At 37.2% G+C, this 17471-nt stretch overlaps 1 protein-coding gene and 1 pseudogene across 1 annotated transcript in view; one reads left to right on the top strand and one right to left on the bottom strand.

The window, feature by feature from the left end:
• UNC13C (unc-13 homolog C) overlaps positions 1-17471 on the bottom strand; it is a 624577-nt gene that overhangs the window by 580728 nt on the left and 26378 nt on the right. The window lies entirely within an intron of this gene.
• LOC103245595 (intraflagellar transport protein 80 homolog) lies at positions 205-3007 on the top strand (annotated as a pseudogene).

The raw sequence follows: 17471 nt of genomic DNA, 5'->3' as shown, positions 1-17471 counted from the left end.
GCTCTATAAAAAAGAAATTATAAGGCAAAAAAGAAAATCACAATAAAAGAGTATAAAAATCTGGGAGAAAATGTTTGCAACATGTATCATAGGTAAAAGACTAATAGTCAAGAAGTCACTATGGTGACCAGGAGGTCGAGAGGCTTCTTGGTAACTGGTATCAGCTATATGAAAGCAATTGCCACTGCTTTCCTGGAGCTTGAGTAAATGCAATCAAGTGGAATTTTAAATTTTTGCTGGAAGTGGAGTCATGAGACTGAAGATATCTCTTTTAAGAGAACCAAAGCATCAAGAATTAGTAAGCCATGTAGGCTGGACTACTACTGAAGAGCTGTATTCATATAGTGATGATCACCAGATAGTGAAAAGGAACTTGTTCACCAATGGAACAACTCAAATAGTAAAGCTTCCTGATGATATTTACCCTATAGTTCTTCACTGGTTTCCAAAGAGTTCGGGTATAAGAAACAAACGCAAGCACAAAGCTTTGTCCTCATAAGTTCTGACGATAAATTTAATTTGATTTCCAAGTTAGAAAGAGTGGAAAAAAGTGCAGCAGCTTACTCTGGAGTAGTACTTGCAGGAAGATAGAATGGCGAAGCAACAGCATTAGTTACAATTGGAGAAGATGGACAAATAAAAATTTGGTCAAAGACTTGGATGCTTAGATCAACTTCAGCTCAGCAAGCCCAGGTCAGCCCCCGACTACTCCTGAAGAATATTCCCAGAAAATATACTTATCAAGTACAGAAGAAGGAGGAGTGCCTTCTGAGGAAAACCAGTGTATTCAATAGTGTGGGGTCCTGATTTGGAAAAGGTTCTTTATACAGCAGGCAAGCAGCTAATCATTAAATCTCTTCAGTGGCCAGGCACAGTGGCTCACTCCTGTAATACCAGCACTTTGGGAGGCCGAGGCGGGTGGATCCCCTGAGGTCAGAAGTTCAAAACTAGTCTGGCCAATATGGTGAAACCCCTGTCTCTACTAAAAATACAAAAAATTAGCTGGGCGTGGTGGTGGGTGCCTGTAATCCCAGCTACTTGGGAGGCTGAGGCAGGAGAATTGCTTGAACCTGGGAGGCAGAGGTTGCAGTGAGCCGAGATCGCGCCACTGCACTCCTGCCTGGGGGACAGAGCGAGACTCCATCTGAAAAAAAGAAACTCCTTTGATCAAATGCTAAAGTTTTACAGAAAGCTTATGATGGCATCATTTTAAAAGTAGATTGGAATTCAGTCAGTAATCTTATTTTATCTGCTGGCAAAGACTGTAAATACAAGGTATGGGATAGTTATAGCCACCCACTGTACAATTCACAACCTCGTGAACATTGTATTACTTCAGTTGCCTGGGCTCCAGATGGAGAATTACTTGCTATTGGATTATTTCATACTTTACACTTATGTAATAAAACTGGGTGATCACATGCTTTAGGAAAACACTGGCAGCATATTTAATATTGCATGGTCAACTGATGGCACTCAGACTGCTGGAGTGTGTGGAATTGGGCATGATGCTTTTGCGCCTGTGGTGGAACAACACTGGGAGTGGAAAAACTTTCAAGTAACGTTAACTAAAAGAAAGACCATACACATTCGTAATGTTCTTACTGATGCAGTGAACTTACTGGAATTCCGTCATGGCCATTAAAGCATCTTTGAACTCTGCACCTTTAGTTGTTTCAATGTCTGTTCAATGTTATGTGGTCTCCACAAAGAACTGGAATACACCAATTATATTTGATCTCAAAGAAGGAACTGTTAGTTTAATCCTGCAGGCAGAAAGACATTTTCTTCTTGTAGATGTTAGTAGTATCGATTTATATTCATATGAAGGGCACTTTATTTCATCTCCAGAATTTCCTGGAGTGAGAACAGATATTCTGAATGCACAGACTGTGTCTCTGAGTAATGATATCATAGCAATGAGACAAAGCTGATGAAAAAAATAATCTTTTTCGTTGAGGCATCAACTGGAAAACCATTAGATGATGGAAAGTTTCTTCCTTGTAAAAATGAAATCTTGAAAGTTGCTCTGGATCAAAAAGGACTTACCATGATAGAAAAGTCACTTTTATTGATAAAAATAGAGATATCTATATCACTTCTGTGAAACAATTTGAGAAGGAAGAAAAAAATTCTCAAACTTGAAACAATAGTGCATATTTTGGCATGGAATGATACATGCACTATCCTTTGTGGACTTCAAGATACTCAATTTACAGTATGGTATTATTTCAATATGGTTTATGCGGACAGTGACATTTTGCCTAAAACCTTACATGAAAGGGATACAAGTGAATTCAGTAAAAATCCCCATATTGTGAGTTTTGTTGGAAATCAGGTAACTACAGCAAGAGTTAATGGCCCTCTGGTTCACATCAGTGTATAACAATATCCTGTTATTCTCCATAAATATGTAGGCAGTTCAAAATGGGAAGATGATGTAAGACTTTTCCACTTGGTTGAGGAGCAAACCATGTGAGCTTGTCTAGCTGCTATGGCAGTTGAGAATCAAGATATGACTATTACAGAAACAGGCTATGCAGCGATTGGTGAAATTGATAAAGTTCAGTACATCAATTCTATAAAAAGTCTTCCATTTAAAGAATCAAAAATGACCCACATGCTAAGGTTTACTGGGAACATACAGGAGGTTGAAATAGCACTTCTTCAGGCTGGCATCGTTTATCAAGCAATCCAGATTAATATTAATCTCTACAACTAAGAAAGGGCACTAGAATTAGCTGTAAAATACAAAACACATGTTGATACAGTTCCTGCTTACTGTCAAAAGTTTTTGGAGACATTTGGTAAAGAGGAAACATAAACAATGCTTGCAGTATGCAGCAGGTCTTCAAATAGATTGAGAGAAAAAGACAAAGTTGAGACTGAAATTACAAAAGAACAATCATCAAGCAGCCAATGCAGTAAGAGTATGAATCTAAAGCCCTCTATGCCATGCTTATCTTTAAGAAGTTTTGTCTTTTGAAATGAATTCTGATTAACTAAGGATAAGCATGTAAAGTAGGCGTAAGCACTTGCTGTGTATTTAATGTAAACATACATTCAGAAAGACGAAATACAAAGAAATTTATGTACGTCTCTGTTTTATATTTTTCTATTCCAATAATTAGCAAAATATTATGATATACTTATGATATGCCTGTGTAGTGTTAATTATGTATCCGTTTTTTGCCCAGTATTTCATCCCTGAATCTTCAGCCCAAATAAGAATGTTGATAATAAAACATTGAACTAGTTTAAAATGTGTATTATTAATTTCTCTTTGACCTCTAAATGGTGAAATGCCTCCAAAAGTTTATTTACAGAACAAAAATACATGAGGATAGATTTGCGCAAATGTATAAAACGCAAATACTGATACGCCAAAGTTCATAGCAGCATTACTCAAATAGCAAAAGGTGGAAATAACTCAAATATCTATCATGAATGGATAAACAAATGTGGTACAACACATACAATGAAATATTATTTAGCCTCAAAAAGGAATGAAATTCTGATAAATGCTACAACAGGATAAACCTTGAAAACCGATGCTCAGTGAAATAAGACACTGAGACACAAAAGGTCAATATGATACCACTTATATGAGGTACCAGCATAGGCAAGCTCATAGAGATGTAAAGGAGAACAGTGATTACCAGAGACTGGTGGGGAGAAGGAAAGGTGGGGGGTGGCTATTGATTAACAAGTACATAGTTTCTGCTTGGGATGAACAAATTCTGAAAATGAATAGTAATGATGGTTGCTCAACATTCTGAATGTTAATGCCACTGAATTGTACCTACAAACATGATTAAAATGGTAAATCTTGTTATGTATATTTTATCATAATTTTAAAAATATATCCAAAATGGGTAAGAAGGATTCTCCTCATTCCTCTTCTGACTTGAGATGGCCAGGCAATAGGCCCTCAAGTCTGAATTTGTGAAAATCTTCTTAAATGATAAACCTGTTTGACTAGTCTTAATCATTTGTCTCCAAATTATTACCATGTAATTTTTTAAAAAATAAATACCCCTTAGAAATTCTTCTGTGAAACCATTTTGGAAAGGGTTCATTATAGAGTGGGTATATGCATATATATATAGAATTTTATAGAAATATGTTACATGTATATAAAGGGATAAAGGGATTACCTTTCTTATCCCCATTTTAATTACTACATATAGTTTTTTTTAATAGAAATCTTTTCTTTTTGTTTATTTTCTTTTCTGAAATGTTGGAAGATTCTGTTCTTGACCCAGATGCTGGGTACAAGAGTGTACTCAGTTTATGAAATCTGATTGAGCAGTGATAAAATCTTCTTTATAGAAGAATGCCAATTAATACATGTAAAAAGACTGATAGAATTAGAAAAACCATCATTTTGCAACCCTGATGGTAATTATCAGTTCAAGCAAGAATTATCAACAGATGCTAAAGCTAGTTTGTAGAAGACTGATGAAAAATAGGATATTCTCAGAATCTCTAAGTATTTCCCCAGAGATTATTTATTTACTACAATAACTTACTCTTTGTTCAGTAGAGACTTCAGGTGTATGGTTAAGAAAGACAGATTTCAGCCAGGTAGTCAGGTTGTATTAGCTATTCCTACTCTCCCCATCAGTATGACTCACCACACAATCAGTTCATCTAGAGTGGTAGGAATAACTACTGTGACTTCCTGCTAGTCAGAGGCCCCACCTCTCACGGTAATAATTCCACCTCCAGTTAAGAATAGGTGTTCTGAAAAATTTATGGGCATGAATGCTTATATGTAAAATTCACAGTGAAGAGAGCAATTGTATTATTTGGGGAAAAAAGATGGAAATTCACCAATAAATATCTTTTAAGAAAAATGCGTAGGTTAAAAGTATTCTGAATTTTTACCAAGGTTGTTAAACCAATTCAAAGGGGAACAGAAAAATCTTTTAAACAAATGATGCTAGACAACTAGATATCCACATACAAAAGAATGAAACTAAACCCCTGTTTTATACCATATGCAAAAATTAACTCAAAACAGATCTGAAAACTAAATAAAACTCTCAGAAGCAAACATATAAATAGTTCTTCATGACTTTGGATTTGGCAAAGGTTTGTTAGATATGATACCAAAAACATGAGCAAAAAAAGAAAAACTTGATAATTTACACGTCATCAAAATTTAAAATTTTTGTGTTTCAAAGGACACAATCAAGAAAGTGAAAAGATAACTCACAGACTGAGAGAAAATACTTTAAATCACATATGTCATAAGGGACTTGTAACTAGAATATATAAAAATATCATACAATTCAACAATAAAAAGAAAAAATAACCAAACTAAAATCTGGGCAAATAATTTGAATATATATTGCTCCAAAGATACACAAATGGCCAATAAGCACACGGAAAACATCCTTAGTCAGTAGAGAAATGCAAATTTAAAATAGCAACTATGTGAGATGATAGATATGTTAATCTGCTTGACTATAACAACAATTTTACTATCTATATGTATCTCATAATATCATGGTGTAAACCTCAAGTATACACAACAAAATTTATTTTTAAAAATATCACAGTGAGATACCACCTCACCATGAACAGGATGACTATTAAAAAAAAAGTCAGATAACAACAAGTATTAGTGAGAATGTGGAGAAAGTGGAATTCCCCATCCCCCAACACACTGCTGGTAGGAGTGTCAGGTTGTACAGCCACTTTGGAGAAGAGTTGGGAAATTCTTCAAAAAGTTAAACAAAGAGTTCCATTGAACCAAGTAATCCTACCTCTAGATCTATATCTGAGAAAACTTTAAATATGTGTCCTCACAAAAACCTGTACACAAATGTTCATAGCAGCATTGATAATAGCCAAAAAGTGGAAACAGCTTTTTCCAATCGGTATATAGAGGGATGAATGGATAAACAAATGTGTTATATCCATAATATGAAATACTGCTCAGGCACAAAAAGGAATGAAGTTACTGTTACGTGCTACAACATAGACAAACCTTGAAAACATATTATGCAAAAGAAATCAGATGCAAAAGGCTACATTTTACATTATTCCATTTATATGAAAGGTTCAGAATAGGCAACTCCACAGGGACAGAAAGTAGATTAGTGGTTGCCAGAGGCTGGGGGCAGGGGAAAAAGAGAGTGACTAGTAATACACATGGGGTTTCTTTTTGGGGTGACGAAAGGTTCCAAAATTAGACTATGGTGATGGTTGTACATCTGTAAATATGCTAAAACCTATTGAATTGTATTTAAAAGGGTGAATTTTATGTAAATGTATTTCAATAAAGTTGTAATAAGAAAAACATATTCTGAAATTAAAGCTTAAGTTATGGGTGACATAAGGCCCAAAGGGAAATGGTCTTTAATAATGCCATCTGTCAATAGAGCCGCCTATCAAACCAGGAACCAAGAGTATGTAGATGAAGTTGTAGGATCGCACAGAATAGATAGAAAGAGTAGGACACCCCACTAAGGGACAAAACATCATCCCAAAATAGGGTATCCCAAGTTCTGGACATCTACACATTAACTAATCCAAGGTTGCATAGAAATTGTGGCAAGAGTAGAAACCGATTTCCCTTGACAAGAACCAAATGAACCACCCCAAATGGCTGGATGTTTGCAGACTCCCCTCCCATACACCTTTGCTCCTACCTAAGAGTGAAGCCAGAGGAAGAAAGCACAAAGGTGCTTAGAGAAGACAGAATCCTACAGCCTCCATTTCTGTGGTTTCTACATCTGACCAGACCCGAGTAAAAATAAACTGCTGCTAAATGAGAACTGGGAAACCTTGACTGGGCTTCAAAATTCAAAGCCCATGTACATTTAATCAGCCAGGCATCCATAAAGTGATGCATGTTTCTGTATCTGCTGGCTTAATATCTCCAGAAATTGCAGTGTCAATGTTGCCCAAATTCTCTGTCTGCTGCATAGTGATCTCCTGATGCAATTCACGTGTTGTGCAAGGCTGCCTCCTTTATTGCATAAATGCATTAAAAGAAATTTCCATGTCCAGAATTATTTTAGCCACTTTGTGAAAAATATATATATGGTTTTAAAAATGTATAATTTCAAAACCCATACATATATAAGGTAAATTTACCATAAGCTTATTTTACTAGAGTCCTGGGATGAAGCCATTGTTGTTCTGAGGCAGGAACATGTTACAAGCCTTTCCTTACAGAGGAGCAGTCATGTTTCCAGGATTTAACAGGGAGCATCTAGTGGGCTTATTAAGGACAAGAAGTGTGACAGACTCATTCTGTCGTCCTTTCACAACCTTGATGCTCAATGTTAGGCACAGTCGATTCTCAGTAAGTGGTTTCTTTTTTTTCTTTTCTTCTCTCTTTTTCTTTTCTTTTTTTTTTTTTTTTTGAGACAGAGTCTCGCTCTGTGGCCCAGGCTGGAGTGCACTTGCGCACTCTCGGCTCACTACAAGCTCCGCCTCCCAGGTTCACGCCATTTTCCTGCCTCAGCCTCCCAAGTAGCTGGGACTTCAGGCGCCCACCACCAAGCCCGGCTAATTTTGTTTTTGTATTTTTAGTAGAGACGGGGTTTCACCGTATTAACCAGGATGGTCTGGATCTCCTGACCTCATGATCCGCCTGCCTCGGCCTCCCAAAGTGCTGGGATTCAGGCATGAGCCACCACGCCCGGTCTCAGTAAGTGGTTTCTAAGCCACTAAGTTAATGAACGACAAATAACCATGTGACATGTGGTTACCATCTATCAGTTGTCCTTCACTGGAATATAAAATTCTTCACTTCCCCTATTTTGTATTTGTATCTTTCGTCTTTCATAGGGATAACTTTTGTTCTTAGCAATATCAGTATATTTACCTATTTGCCTAAACCTGCAGGTGTGTTGGGGTTGAAAAGTCACTGTTGAAGTTATCCTTACAGACTCACATTTTCAATGATAAGCTCAAAACTTATCAGTGATAAATCTCTATGTATTTTCATTTCATGCTCTATGTCAAAAATAAAATTTTTCAAAAATAATATTTTTCTGACAATTATTTGATCTAGGACTCCAAAACCTGACTCTGAAGTATTGTGATATTTTATAGAGGTTGAACATTCCTTATCTTGAGAAAAGAAGTGTTTTCCACTGTAATTTTTTTCAGATTTTGGAATATTTGCATGATATGCCAGTTAAGCATCCCAAATTTAAAAATCTCAGCATCATGTTGGTGCTCAAAATGTTTCATATTTCAAATATTCAGATTAGGAATGCTCAACCTGGAATGTCAAGCCCCAGCATCATCATGCTAAGCTGAGATGTACAAGATCAGGTTTTGAAACATTACACAAATCTTATCAACTAATCCTCTTCACCACTGATAGCACTATACCCGCAACTTCAAAATGCAAATAAAGTAAAAATAAAGTACTATTTATTCACTTTATCAGTTTTATAAATGTCTCAATATAGTATTAGCTAACAGTTACATAGCATTTATTAGGTACCAGATATTCATCTTTATCTATACTAAGTAATTTAATCTTCACAACAACCCCATGAGATAATATTATTTTCATTATTCTCATTTGACAAGTGAACAAAATGAGTAACAGATAAGTCACTTGGCCAATGTCACACAACTCATAAATCAGAGAGCTGGTATTAAATCCAAGACAATTATCTCAGAATCATTCTCTTAACTACTATGCTATGTAGCTTTGGGTTAATGGAAAGAGTATGGTGTTCCAGGCACGTCTATTTATTGCTGGTTGGAGGTATATGGGAACAAAACTTCCAGAAGACAATTTCTTATGTATCTCTCTGAGTCTTAACAGTCATTTTTAGTCTTTGAGTTAATAGTTTGACTTCCAGGCATTTATTTATTCTAAATAAATAATGTATAAAATGAAACTGATTTATATACAAAGAAGTGTTATTTATAATCACAAAAAGACAACAGAAAATATGCCAAATGTTATGAGACTGTTTAATTATAATTAGTAGAGACAATGAAATATTTGGCAACCAATTAAAAATGATATTTAAGTATTTTTATGATATGGGAAATATTTGTGACATAATGCTAAGCCAAATGCAGGGTACAAAGTTTTATATATACTACCATCTTATATTTTAAAATATGGAACGGTATTCATTTAACAAACATTAAAGAGCTTCTCTACGTTATCCATCAATAAGCAAAACAGACAAAGTCTGCTGCTCTGGTGTAACTAACTTTCCATGGAAGCAGGTAAACTATGAGTATATTAAGTGGATAAATTATACAGTGAATTCAAAGGCTAAGTGCAATGACAAAGAGAAAAGAGCAGACTGAGGGGAATTAGGAATGCTGGGTTGGTGCATGCAGGTTGCAAAATTAAATACAGATAAGTCTCACTGAGACAGTATGATCTGAGTAAAGACTGGGAGGAGGTAGAGGATTTAGCCAAGTGAATACCTGAGGGAAGAATATTTCAAGTCGAGAGAACAGCTACAGCAAAGGCTCAGTCGCAGACACTATTAGTACCATACACGTATTCTGGGTGCGCACCTCTACACACCTGAAGACAGTTTACTGCAAACACCTGTGACTCATTTCCAGCGGGCCTTTATTTTCAGACCAAAGAGCATGCTAGGCCAGTACTTGGGGCAAGCTGGAAGTTCATAGCCCTGGAAGCAAAACTCAACCAATGACAGCTAGGCAGTTGCTGAAAAACACCCCCAGCTTTCTCGGCTTGGGTAGGATAACACAGAGACATGTTATACACTGTCCCCTAGAGAGAGTTTCTCAAACATTAATTAGGGTGTAAGAATCACCTGAAGCCCTTGTTAAAATGCAGATTCTGATTGAGTAGGTCTGGGGTGGGGCCTGAATCTCATTTTAACAAACTCCCAGGTGATGGCATGATGCTGGTTCATAGACCACACCTTAAGTAGCAAGGTCAGGGTTCTTCAGTGGGATTGGACCCACCTGCCTCCAGCCTAAGTATATCTTGTGTCGGCTTCTTTTCTGTACCTGACTCCTAGTCTCTCTCCCACAGTGTTAATTTGGCATCACCTTTGAAATAAACCAGTTGCATTTACCCTGTCTTGGAGTCTGTCTGCTTCTGGCGGAACCCTACCCACAGGAAAGAGCCTGGCGAGCTAGAAGAACACAGTGAATCCAGGTGACTAGAACAGAGTGATTGACGGTTTCAGCAGTAAGAAAAAGAAAGGAGCTTGAAGAGGTAATGGGGAAAGAGCGTAAAGGCCACATTAAGGGGTTTGGCTTGTCCTCTGAGAAAAGTGGGGCTGGGGTGGGGGAGGCACATTGTAGACTTTTGAACAGAGGATGTCATTATGACATAGTGACATTAACAGCCTCACTCTGGCTACTGGTAGGGGTCAAGGGAAGAAGCAGGGAGGCCATTACATCCAGTGCAGAGATGATGAAGGCAAAGGATGGGGGCTGGAAAGAGAAGAAAATGGGGGAGTGACATGTAAGAAGTCATCAGATTCTAGACACTCAAGTGAAGCAGTCAAGGAAACAGTTACATCCTCATAGGCTAGAGTCTGGGAGGGAAGTTGGTACTAGGAAATATAAGTGTGGTCATCTTCAGCACACAAGTGGCATTCAAAGTTATGGCACCAAATGAGATCACCTAGAATGCAAGTATAAGTAGGAAAATATTCAAATATAAATAGGAAAAAAAAAAAAAAAAAAAGAGTCCAAAACCTGAGCCCTGAAACACTCCAGTATTAGAAAACTGGAAGTGAATATGCTCAAAGTCAACGGTAGAAATATCTGTGGAGGGATTCTAGTTGGTTATTTTTCCTTACATTCATTAGCTTGATTTTAGTGTCATCTGTGGAGCCAGAGACCCAAGCGATATGCAACACCAATGGCATGTAATTCTGTTTCATTGTTGCCCTGCCAGTCAGGAGCACTATGAAAAGAATCTAGAATATTTTGACAACTCAAATCAGGCAAATAAAATTCAATGAGGTTTCAAAAGTGTTACATAAGCATGTGAAACATCTGATGGAATGGAAAGAAAATGTGTTTAGAGCCAGATGAGAAAACATTAAAACGTACTAAGAGAATCAAGGAAGTGCAAAACCTAACAAAACAGTGCAGAAAATTACAAACCTCGATGAGACTGGACAGAAATGTTACATAACAATAACCTGAATGCAGGAGAGGACAATGTCTTCTAAAGGGCATGAGGTCCCTGTTGCTATAGTAATTAAAAAAAGCAGGTTGACTTGTAGGTAAGTGACATGTGGAGAATCAACTGCATCTAGACCCCAAATATTCCATTGATTTGTAGCCTTTACTGGCCCAAGATAGTACAACTATTCTTTAAACAGAAAGGATTGGAATTTACCACAGAGAGGCTAAATAAAGCCCATAAATATATTGTAATTGTGTTAAGTTCATGGAAATTATTTATGTAAAAATGGAAATAACCTATATGTATTAAAATGTTAGAAATACTTAAGATAATTTGATTAAACTAACACTTGAGTCTTGGGATTCTAAATTGAAACATAATTGATTTTGAAATTGTGATCTTAGTTATTCAAAGAGAACTGTTAAGTTTCTTAAACAGTGTTGAGATGTTTAAGATAACTTGATATTGACTTTGTAAGTTTAATTTATTTTAAAGAATTACTTAATCACTTGGGAAGATTCTGTTTATCAAAGTTCTTATAAAGAACACTAAATATTTTCAGGTATAAATGCAGTTTAAAAAGTTAAAAATGGTTTTGCTAACCTCATTTGTAAATGGGACATAACATTAATTCAAAGCCTCCTTGATTTTAACAATTGATTGTTAACATCTCCTATATTTAAAATAGAATAAGATATACAAATGGGACCAGTAGCAGTGGTTCACGCCTGTAATCCCAACACTTTGAGAGGTTGAGGTGGGTGGATCACTTTGAGGCCAGGAATTCGAGACCAGCCCAGCCAACATGGTGAAACTCCATCTCTACTAAAAATACAGAAATTAGCCAGGCATTGTTGCACGTGCCAGTAATCCCAGCTACTCAGGAGGCTAAGGTATGAGAATTGCTTGAACCAGGGAAGCAAGACATTGCAGTGAGCCGAGATCGCACCATGGTACTCCAGCTTGTGCAACAGAGTGAGACTCTATCTCAGGAAAAAAAAAAAAATATATATATATATATATATATTTATATATACAGATATACACACACACGTATATCTACACACACATATATACATACAATGATAACAAAAGCATAAGAGAATCTACTTTAATGTAACTGTAATAATTTAAATATTAATTTAAAAATGATATATGCAAACAGAATGTACTTTCTCAGAAGCTGCCTCAAAGACAGCAAAAAACCTCCATTGCTTTTACAATTCTCACTTTTTTGTAAAAGAATACAGATTTCCATATATTTGCTAAATTTTATATACTATACAACTATTAATTTAGAAAAAAATACATTAATAGGACACAAAGAAAATGGCCCAAATGAATGTACTCCATAACCACACTTGCATAAACGGCAAACCTAACCATTTTGTTCCAAAATGCAAAGTGAATGGTGTTAGATCACTTACAGAAGCATTTACGGGAGTATCTTATATAAATCAGACAACTATTCTAATAAGTGAACACCACATCCAAAAACAGACCAATCAAATCTCTAATGTTAGAAGTATCTCCTACCATATGTCAAATGACTATAGATACCAGCATAATTAATAACATATAAATTCATTTTGATGTATAAGTGAATTCAAACTTGCTTTTTCCTTCAAAACAGTGAAATAATTATTGGCATTGTAATCACTTACCCAATGACAAGAATTGTGCTAAGTCTTTTGGACATTATTTTTGCATGATAAATCAATGAGAAAAAGACTCTTATTACCCCAATTTTACAGCTGTGGAAGGTAGGGAATAGATGGCTTAAACTATTTGCCCATGGCACATTGTGGAGATGCTTAGGATGGAAAAAACTGTATCTTTCCGACTGTGAAGCACCTACTTTAAACCACATCACTGGAGGGCCGAAAAGGGCAACTACTGTAGAACAGGAAACCTGCAAAATTATGTGGATACTAAAAAGGGTAGCTAGTACTCAAAATAGCTGAAAGCGGTGGTGCTAAACTCAAGGCAGTATTTCGTTTTCAAGAAGCATTTAAGGTTTACGAACCCTTTTTTTTTTTTTTTTTTTTTTTTTTTTTTAAGACGGAGTCTCGCTCTGTCACCCAGGCTGGAGTGCAGTGGCGCCATCTCGGCTCACTACAAGCTCCGCCTCCCGGGTTCACGCAGTTCTCCTGCCTCAGCCTCCCGAGTAGCTGGGACCACAGGCGCCCGCCACCACGCCAGGCTAATTTTTTTGTATTTTTAGTAGAGACGGGGTTTCACCGTGTTAGTCAGGATGGTCTCGGTCTCCTGACCTTGTGATCCTCCCGCCTCGGCCTCCCAAAGTGCTGGGACTACAGGTATGAGCCACCGCGCCCGGCCTAGGAACACTTTTAACTGGAAAGCATGCAGAAATACTTAGGACAGGTCTCCCCTCAATGCTAGGTCTTTCAGTAGCCCAAATAAAATAAAATACATTACATTTAGTATCCACAGCAGGCTCATTTTCTTGGCATTCCTGCCCTTCATGCAGGTAGAGTGGCCTGCTTCTGGTGACTTAAGAGCAGAAGGTCCATTCATTTAATGACTCTCCCTGCTTTCCCAAAATCCTCTCAACTGAGTCACTGAAGGTTTTCCATGTTCATAAAGTCAGAAATTCAGAGGCAAAAGAACTTTGGAAGTTATCCTGTTTTGGTCTTTGAACACCTCAAATTTTGCTACAATTTAGCAAACTGTCCCAACTCCATCCATTACAGGAATGACAGATGAAGGTGGATGAGAAGCAAGGAGAGAAACTGATTTAACTGCGTCTAGTGCTGCTAAGGAGAAGTAACACAGAGAAGAATGGCTGCGTTTTCCTGGACAGGCTCAGGCCAAAGCAGAAAGTTACTTGGGCTCTATCCCTCCCCTCTTTTCATGTTTGTGGAAATCAAAGCTGAGTAAATTTATATTACTGGCACATTGGAAGGTGTCCCCAAAAGAAGTCTCTAAAGAACTGAGACAGAAGGACTTTTGAATGTGTTAAGTGAGAGATGCAGTCCCTAATGCCTTTAGGAAATGCATAACATTTCTGGGCCTCAGTTTCTTTCTCTGTAAATTGTAGGATTTGGACAACATCAGGATTTCTCTACCTGTGCCGGATAATTCTTTGCTGTGGGCTGCCCTGGGCACTACAGAATGATCAACAGCATCCTTGGCCTCTGCCCAGTAGTGCCAGTTGCACCTCAAGTTGAAAACCACTGAATTAGACGATTATAGAGGCATCTTCGACCTTGACATATTAGGATGCCAGGGAAACTTTGACGCTTTTATCAGTAACAACTTGTGGTTAATTTCTCACATCCCGGAATTCTAAGGTTCCTTGAGAATGAATACAAGACTGAAGGTCGAAAGAGACAATCAAGTGTCCCCAGAAAGGAAGGGGTCATTCTCTTTAGATAAACCTCTCAACTTGACTTGCAGTCACCTAGAATGACAATCATTCTTTATAACCTCAATTCCTACATGGGAAGACTACAAAATCCCTGAAGTATTACTACCAGATCTGCTTTTCAGGACAGAAATGTATGACTATATCTTCATCTTCTCTCTCTTTCTGGCATCCAGTGGCTGCACTTAAGAATCCAAATCATCCTCTCGGTGTTGCAACACCTGCCCATCTTGTGAAACTTTTCTGTAAGTGGTTCGGCTTTTTGGAATTTTGCACCAGACTCTCTGCTTCCTAGCATTGGGTGCTCATCTATTCTCATTTGTGTTGCTGTTATCTTGGTTGATGGGAAGCTTCCCATGCCTGTGCAAACTGGCTTCCACATTTTTCTCTGAGTGATGGTGCTGGGACACAGCCATCTCTCCGTAAATTGAATCGGAAATCCAGTCACCTCCACAGTGACGAAGGTGCATGCATCTAAGAATGGGCTCTAGATTTAAAGTGATTAGAAGAAGGCCAGTGAAATTTAGAGGGAGCTTCCCATACAGAAGGGACTCTCAGTTGGAGAAAATGAGCTCCTTTAAAGTTAGTCACCTGACTAGCCCTGTTTACTGGGTGCTTCCAAATTCTCATCACCATCACTGGAGCATTTTGGTTTTTGTTACACAAATCATGCATGCCTATGATTTTTAGAAAGAACAAAAATATAGAAACATAGGAAGATATAAAGGGAAATAGATATGGTGTGTATATGTAATTATGTAACATGCTATTCTGCACTTTAGACTTTGTTTGACTTAATATATCGCAAGCATCTAGAGATCCCTCATTCTTTAAAATGAAAGTGGACTAATACATTTTCTGGGTACATTATACATTTTTTAGCAAGGCCCCTTTAGGCATGTGTAGGTTGTATACTGTATTTCATAAGACAATGCTGCAAAGAATATCCCTATAAATGTATATCTGAAGAGTCATTCATAAAAAAAACAAACAAAAACAACAACAATGGAAGAAGGGTATGCTAATTTAAAACTTTGCTAAATATTGCCAAATTATCCCTGGAAGTGGATGTACTAGTTTATACTCTTCTAGGAGGCATTTTGAAGTGTTCATTGGAAGAAGAGTTTCAGATTCCTAGGTCACAGCAAAATGTAGCTTAAAAGGATTAGATAAACTGGGTTATTTCTATACCAGTTCTCTTACTTCGTAGTCTCCTTCCCAGGTTTGAAATCTTTTGTGATAGATACAGTAAAACAAAATGAACTTAACTGCAACCACTGAGGAGATTCTGAAGTAACTTTCTAAGGAGTAAAGATCATGTAGTCAAAATTATCTTTGAAAACATCTTAAACAGTTCACAAAGTACATTGTGTATAGTTTTATATAAACAAATCTGTACAGTAGTATGTATGCAAAATTATAAAATGTACAGCAATGTACCATGCAAATCAAGTAAATATACTAAGAATTTCACATCATTGTGTTCTTAAATATTAATCATTTTTCAGTTCAAGGAGATAGAGACATTTTAAGGAAACTCAAAAATTTAGAATTATTGAGAAAAACAATTATGTTTCCCATCTTCTATTAACCTAGGTGCCTGAAGAAAACAGAATTAATACCAACCGTTCAAATAAGTTTCTTTAACAAAAGGACAAATTACAGAGGTGTAAGCTAAGGTAAGGGAACAAAAAGAGATGGTAAGGCCCCAGAGAGAGAGAGACTAAGTACACAAGAAAATGATTGTCATGCCTAACACCTAAGACAAAAGGAGGAAATCGCGTGCTTGGTGCTGGATACAGCTGCTTCAGTGGCTTACAGCAGTAAATGGTAAACACACACATACAACTAGAGCTGAGGCACCAAAACGGGGAGTGAGCAAAGATACTCTGACCTTTCCCTTCTGCTAGTTGACCTGCAAACTTGACTACAAGCCTGCTGGCAAAGAAGGCTGGGTGATCCAATACACAGGGATCAGCCTCCTGGGACAGGGAGCAAGCCAGGGAAGTCCATTCTGGGACAAAAGCTCACTGAATGGATTGACCAGAGAAATCGCTACCACTATTTAAATTATTATCTGTATCTCCTTTTCTCTTTCACTTTGCCAGCAAAGTTGGACTAAATTCTACGACCCTGTGATGAAATTCCACTGTATGTAGCAGAGGATCACATTAGAGAGCTCATTGCCTTTGGATAATTCTTCTAGCCCACAGAAATGAAGAGTGAAAGGACATACAGATCTCCCATACTCAAGAAGTTCAGGGTGAGAGCCTCTTGTGCTTCGATCTATTTCCTCAGGGGTGCCAGATCCCTCTCTCACCATATCATGTGCTGTCCTAACATTTAAAAATTACCCAGGTACATAGTACCTCTGAGTTTTGACTTTTCTCATCTGCAAAACAGGAGGATTGAATTAGATTGAGGGTTCTCCAACCTGGCCAGTCTCCAAAACTTTAGGGGATTCTATTCACAATACATATTCCCAGGTCCTTCTTCGGGCCCATTGAATCAGAATCCTTGAGTTTGTGGTTCACGGAACCTTCGTATATAGGATTTCACCCAGGTGATGCTGGCATGCATCCAGGCTTGAGAACAGCTGTTCTCAATGATCTTCAAGACAGATTCCAGTTCAAAAATCCCATGACAATAAGATAAAGTTAGCAAAATAATCCAAAGAAGTTTTTCTTGTCGCTTAATAAAAAAATTAGGAATTAAGGTATATCCAAAGTAATAATGTTTTTCTCTAACCTCTTCCAAAATGTTTTAACATTTTGTTTTGCATTTTCAGATTTTTATTCTAATATTGGTAACTAGAAGTACATTTTTTTTTATTTGTGTCTTTTTTCTATAAACTAGGAGGTGGGTTCTGAGGCAATAAGTCTCATTATTAATTACATCTATGCTATTATTAAATGAACATCTTAAAAATTTTTTTATTTCCATAGGTTTTTAGGGATC

Source organism: Chlorocebus sabaeus, chromosome 26 (assembly GCF_047675955.1).
Source record: "Chlorocebus sabaeus isolate Y175 chromosome 26, mChlSab1.0.hap1, whole genome shotgun sequence".
NCBI classification, from domain to species: Eukaryota; Metazoa; Chordata; class Mammalia; order Primates; family Cercopithecidae; genus Chlorocebus; species Chlorocebus sabaeus.
The sequence above is the reverse complement of the archived record's forward strand: the minus strand, read 5'-3'. Positions and strand labels throughout refer to the sequence as shown.